We start from the raw sequence: 7,233 nt of genomic DNA, 5'->3' as shown, positions 1-7,233 counted from the left end.
AAGTTTATCCGAGTCATCAGCCTCAGAAATCGCAGGTTAACAGCAGCTCAGATTAGAGACCAGGTCAATGCCACACAGAGTTCTAGCAGCAGACACATCTCTACAACAACTGGTAAGAGGACACTTTGTGCAGCAGGCCTTCATGGTAAAATAGCTGCTAGGAAACCACTGCTAAGGACAGGCAACAAGCAGAAGAGACTTGTTTGGGCTAAAGAACACAAGGAATGGACATTAGACCAGTGGAAATCTGTGCTTTGGTCTGATGAGTCCAAATTTGAGATCTTTGGTTCCAACCACCGTGTCTTTGTGCGACGCAGAAAAGGTGAACGGATGGACTCTACATGCCTGGTTCCCACCGTGAAGCATGGAAGAGGAGGTGTGATGGTGTGGGGGTGCTTTGCTGGTGACACTGTTGGGGATTTATTCAAAATTGAAGGCATACTGAACCAGCATGGCTACCACAGCATCTTGCAGTGGCATGCTATTCTATCTGGTTTGCGTTTAGTTGGACCATCATTTATTTTTCAACATTACAATGACCCCAAACACACCTCCAGGCTGTGTAAGGGCTATTTGACCAAGAAGGAGAGTGATGGGGTGCTACGCCAGATGACCTGGCCTCCACAGTCACCAGACCTGAACCCAATCGAGACGGTTTGGGGTGAGCTGGACCGCAGAGTGAAGGCAAAAGGGCCAACAAGTGCTAAGCATCTCTGGGAACTCCTTCAAGATTGTTGGAAGACCATTTCCGGTCACTACCTCTTGAAGCTCATCATGAGAATGCCAAGAGTGTGCAAAGCAGTCATCAAAGCAAAAGGTGGCTACTTTGAAGAACCTAGAATATAAGACATATTTTCAGTTGTTTCACACTTTTTTGTTAAGTATATAATTCCACATGTGTTAATTCATAGTTTTGATGCCTTCAGTGTGAATGTACAATTTTCAAAGTCATGAAAATACAGAAAAATCTTTAAATGAGAAGGTGTGTCCAAACTTTTGGTCTGTACTTTATATATAACGCTGAATGTGTCCTTCTGTCCGAAGCCGGGATGGGCGGCGCCTGCGCTATGTGGCGCCGGAGTCAGCGCGTGTGCATATCGCACTACGGCGCCATTTTATTGAAGACACTGTGTATTATGCGAATTCGCAGACACACTGTCTTCAACAAAATGGCGGCAGATATTGTGGGATGCGCACGCGCTGACTGCGGCACCATTTTATTGAAAAATTCTATTACAACATCAACATATCAGTGCGCACATGCCGCCCATCGCCATTATCCCTATGCCAGACGTGTACACACTGCTATGTTGACGTTGTACTACATTACTTCAATAAAATGTCGCCAGAGTCAGTGCATGCACATGCTGCAATCTCCGGTGCCATTTTACTAAAGACACTGCATATGCGAATTCGCCGACACAGTGTCTTAAAAAAAATGGCGCCGGATAGCGTGTTATGCGTACGCGCATTTTATTGGTTTACAGAGAAGTTTTTGCACAATGAAAAAAAATATATAGTTTTCAGCTAATATTTTAATAAAATTAAAAATGTACCAATAAAAATGCTCACCACCCTGGCGTAGAATGGGTTCAATAGCTAGTAGATATATTCCCTTTTCTGTTGATCGGTGCGAGTCCCAGCGCTCGGACCTCCACCAATCAGAATGTTTTAACCTGACAACCCCTTTAATGGAGCAAATCTGCATCTTTTCTGTGCAGATTTTTTCCAAAATACAGGAATATATATATATATATATATATATATATATATATATATATTTATTTATTTATTTATTTATTTATTTTTTTTCTGTGCATTCAGATTTTTTCCAAAACACAGAGATATATATATATATATATATATATATTCCTGTATTTTGGAAAAAGTGTACACAGAAAAGATGCAGATTTGCTCCATAAGGGGTTGTCAGGTTAAAACATTCTGATTGGTGGAGGTCCGAGAGCTGGGACTCGCACCGATCAACGGAAAAGGGAATTTTTATTCCCAATAGGGCACTTTTATCATTGTCACAAAATGGCGCGGTAGGTAAGACCCCTGATCTCTGCACAATTAATTTTCTATTGATCTGCCAGACAAAGTTGAGCGCAGCGCTCGGTGGCCACGTAGAGAATGAACGGAGCAGTTGTTGAGCGTCCATCCGGCCGCTCCATTCGCTGTCATGCTCGGGGCAGAAGATGACAGAGGCTGGACTGACCTGTCAATCAAATGCTGCAATCCCAACGCATGACATGCCCCCAAAGCACTTGCAGCTAATTTGCATATAACTTTAATTTTGGATTTCTCAGGAATTCCAGGACGGATTTCTACAAGAAAGTTATCGATTTATTCAATGTAAAAGTGCCTTTACAGCCAATCCTTTAGATTTAGGAAGAAATTGTTCCTGACAGGTTCCCTTTAATGACGCAGCCATTTTTCAATTTTGTGTTTTCATTTTTTTCCACAAACTTCTTACAAAAGCCTTAACTTTTTAATGTTCCAGCGACATAGCCATACAAGGGCTTGTTTTATGGCAGGATCAATTAGTTGTAGCTTTGAGTTTCTGTACATTCACAAGGTACTGAAAATGGGCCAAAAATTGCCAAGTGGGGTTAAAAGACTGCAATTCCGACATTGTTTTTTTCATTTTTTTTGTTAACACCATTCATTGTGCAGAAAGAACTACATGACAACACAATTGTTTTGGTCAGGACAAGTACGCCAATACCAAACTTTTATATAGTCTTTTTTTATTTATTTTACTGGTTTTGAAAAGTTTAGAATTTTGTAAAAAAAATTTGGTTTGTCACCATTTTCCTAGACCCATAACTTTTATGTTGATGGAACTATGTCAGGGCTTCTTTTTTTCTGCTTGTTAAGCTTCATTTTTTGCACGATTTTGAGGCATGTTCAAGTTCAACATTTTGATCGCTTTATATTGCATTCTTTTGGGGCAGTGCAGTGACCAGAAAATGGCAATTCTGAGTTTCAATGTTTTTCTTTAAATCAGGGGTAGAGAACTTGCAGCCCGCGGGCTGTCTGACCTTTTCCCCAGTCAGAGAGACCACAGCGCTCGGGTTGGTGGCTGCGTTTCATTGGCTGCCAGCCCTTTAAATACATCTTGCACTGTGAACACACGCACACCGTGTTCAGTACTGAATGCTGCGATGCATGCAAAGAAGGATTACATCATGACACTGGCCATTGCCACAGTTTGGACGTATTTTGTGAGCAGAGTTAGCGCACGATATCCCACAGATGAAGACAGGAGCGGAAGCCCCAGCATCTCTTGTGATGTATATGCTGCAACCCCAGCATCTCATATGCAATGTATATGCTCTAGCCCCAATGTTTCCTTTAATGTATATGCTGCAGACCCAATGTCTCCTGTGATGTATATTCTTCAGCACCAATGTTTCCTGTTATATATATATATATATATATACATATATATATATTCCCGCATCAATGTCTCCTGTGTGATGTATATACAGCAGTCTGCTTGTCTCCATTGTGATGTATATACAGCAGAGTCAGTGTCTCCTATGTGATGTATATGCACCAGTCTGTGTATCCTCTGTGATGTATATACAGCAGTCTCAGTGTCTCCTTTGTGATGTATATAGAGCAGTCTAAGTGTCTCCTTTGTGATGTATATACATCAGTCTTAGTGTCTCCTATGTGATATATATAGAGCAGTCTCAGTGTCTCCTATGTGATGTATATACAGCATTTTCAGTGTCTCCTATGTGATGCATATACAGCAGTCGCAGTGTCTCCTACTGTATGTGATGTATATACAGCAGTCGCAGTGTCTCCTATATGATTTAAAAACAGCAGTCGCATTGTTTCCTATGTGATGTATATACGGCCATCTCAGGGTCTCCTATGTGATGTATAACTACAGTTCATCTAAAAGCTAAGTTGTTATTCCCCTGTGTTGTCTTCCACTTTTGTCTTTAGAGTGCTAGCGGAGGTTGACTAGTGCTCATCTCCTTCCACCCCCTGCTATAGCCTTACGCCAGGGATAGTAGGGCGAAGCACGTGATAGGCGACAGCTGCGGAGGCTGTATAGGGCTGTTAGGGGGAGACAGCGTGACTCTAGTCCAGATTAGAAGGTCACCTCTTCCCCCTTTCCCTAGTGTCTGGGCTCCCTTTCCCTTTCCCCTCTGTATTGCATTCACACATGGCGTGACTCTCTGTGTTGCACTCACACCTGGCGTAACATTATAATCGGCCAAGCACGTTTTGGAAAAAAAGAAAAAAATAAGGACACAAGATTGACTTTTTTTGTGTGTGTGTGTGGGGGGGGGTTGGGCGTGCACCTTTTTTTTCCTTACTCCCTTTAGTATGGGATCAGTTGCAGAGCTCGCAGAGCAGTTCTGCTGTCTGTCTCTGGAGGTGAATGAACTCTGCTGTGAGGTTCAGCAGCAATATCAACGGTTACAGGCTGCCAATGTGGGGGTCTCTGCAGGTAGGCCTGTCCAGACTGAACCCAAGGTTTCCCTCCCGGACAGGTTTTCAGGAGGTAGGGACGGGTTTTTTGTGTTTAACCCCTTAATAACATCTGACGTACTAATACGCGTCTGTGCCCTGGGACTTAAGAGCCAGACCCGTATTAGTACGTCATCGCGATCGCGCCCGCACACAGGCTGTGCGGGCGCGATCGCCGCCGGGTGTCAGCTGATTGTCACAGCTGACACCCGGTACTATGTGCAGGGAGCGGTCACGCACCGCTCCCAGCACATTAACCCCCGCGATGCTGCGATCGAAGTCGATCGCGGCATTGCGGGGGCAAGGGGAGGTGATCGGCGATACTCACCTCCTCTTCCGGCTTCCAGCGCAGTCTGCAAAGGCTTCCCGGGTGTTGCCATGACGACCCGATGTCGTCATGACAACATCCGGGTCACCAGAGAGCAGGAAGATTGCTTGGACATGCGCAGTGCATCTCCAAGCAATCTTCACACTGTGCACTTCTGACAGCCTTCATGGCATAGGGATGGTGCTCCATTCCTGTGCCATGCAGGCGATCAGAAAAAAAAAAGTGAAAGTCCCAGAGTGGGACAAAGTAATAAAGTGTATAAACTGTGTGAAAGTGGGAAAAAAAAAAAAAATAAATGTGCAAAAATATTATAAAAAAATAAAAAAAATAATACACCAAAAATAAAAATATAATGTACCCATCAATAAATATTATTATAAAAAAAATAAAAAAAAAACAATAAAAGTACACATATTTGGTATCGCCGCGTCCGGAACAACCTGACCTATAAAACTGTCCCACTAGTTAACCCCTTCAGTGAACACGGTAAAAAAAAAAAAAAAAAAAACAAGCAAAAAACAATGCTTTATCACCATACCGCCAAACAAAAAGTGGAATAACACGCGATCAAAAAGACGCATATAAATAAAAATGATACCGCTGAAAACGTCATCTCGTCCCGCAAAAAACAAGCCGCCATATAGCTCCATCAGCCGAAAAATAAAAAAGTTATAGCTCTCAGAATAAAGCGATACTAAAAAATATTTTTTTCTATAAAATAGCTTTTATTGTGTATAAGCGCCAAAACATAGAAAAATGATACAAATGTGGTACCGCTGTAAACGTACTGACCCGAAGAGTAAAGCTGCCTCATCAATTTTACCACACGCGGAACAGAATAAAAAAAAAAAAAAAAAACAATTCCTGAATTGTTGGTTTTTGTTTATTCTGCCTCCCAAAAATCGGAATAGAAAGCGATCAAAAAATGTCACGTGCCTGAAAATGGCACCAATAACAACGTCAAGTCATCCCGCAAAAAACGAGCCGTCACATGACTGTCTGCCAAAATCTGGAAAAATTATAGCTCTCAAAATATGGCGATGCAAAAACTAGATTTTACAAAAAATGCGTCTTTTAGTGTGTGACAGCTGTCAGTCATAAAAACCCCATATGATTCTGGCATTGCTGTAATCACACCGACCCGAAGAATAAAGTCGTCTAATCACTTATACCGCACAAGGAACGGCGTCAAAAATAAACTCTTGAGTTAGGATTGGGCTAGGGTTAGGGCTGGGTTTGGGGCTAGGGTTGTGCTGGGGCTAGGGTTGTGCTGGGGCTAGGGTTGTGCTGGGGCTAGGGTTGTGCTGGGGCTAGGGTTGTGCTAGGGTTAGGGCTGGGGTTGGGATTTTTTTCAAAAGTAAGAAAAAAAGATGACGATATGGCGACTAGTGTTGAGAGCAAGTGCTCGCTACTTGAGTTTGCATCGGGTGCTCTGGTATGCATTTAGTATCGTGGGTATTTGAGTGACATGCTCGAGTCTCTGCCCCATATGCTTCGCGGCCAAAAAACTTTACGGGGATTGCCTGCCATGCACGAGCGATCCCCGCATGTTTTTTTTTGGGTGTCTAATAACCGTGAAACATGCGGAGCAGGGACTCGAGCATGTCACTCGAGCACACGCTGTACATGGTGCATACCTGAGTACCCGATGCAAACTCAAGTAGCGAGCACTTGCGCTCAAGAATAATGAAAACTTATTCAATATGATGACCTAATGTAAACAAATAATGTGCCGTACCTCTGGGTTCAAAATGTTCACTATACACCTTAATAAAATCTTTGAGGGGTATAGTTTCCAAAATGGGGACAGTTGTGGGGGAGCTCCACTGTTTAGGCACATCACGGGCTCTCCAAACGCGACATGGTGTCCGCTAACAAATTGAATGGAAAATCGGCTCAAATTGTTAGCGGACACCACATTGCGTTTGGAGAGCCCCTCTGTGCCCAAACTTTGGAGCTCCCCCACAAGTGACCCCATTTTGGAAACTAGACCCCCCAAGGCACCTTTCTAGATGCATAGTGAGCACTTGGAACCCCCAGGTGCTTCACAAATTGATTCGTAAAAATGAAAAAGTGAAAAAAAAAACACTTTTTCATTTTTATGAATCAATTTGTGAAGCACCTGGGGTTCCAAGTGCTCACTATGAATCTAGATAGGTGCCTTGGGGGGTCTAGTTTCCAAAATGGGGTCACTTGTGGGGGAGCTCCAATGTTTGGGCACACAGGGACTCTCTAAATGCAACATGGTATCCGCTAACAAATTGAATGGAAAATCGGCTCAAATTGTTAGCGGACACCACATTGCGTTTGGAGAGCCCCTCTGTGCCCAAACTTTGGAGCTCCCCCACAAGTGACCCCATTTTGGAAACTAGACCCCCCAAGGCACCTTTCTAGATGCATAGTGAGCACTT

Source organism: Phyllobates terribilis, unplaced genomic scaffold (genome assembly GCF_046119375.1).
Source record: "Phyllobates terribilis strain yellow unplaced genomic scaffold, ASM4611937v1 Scaffold_7__3_contigs__length_470593459, whole genome shotgun sequence".
In the NCBI taxonomy this organism is placed as follows: Eukaryota; Metazoa; Chordata; class Amphibia; order Anura; family Dendrobatidae; genus Phyllobates; species Phyllobates terribilis.
This window is presented reverse-complemented; position numbering follows the sequence as displayed.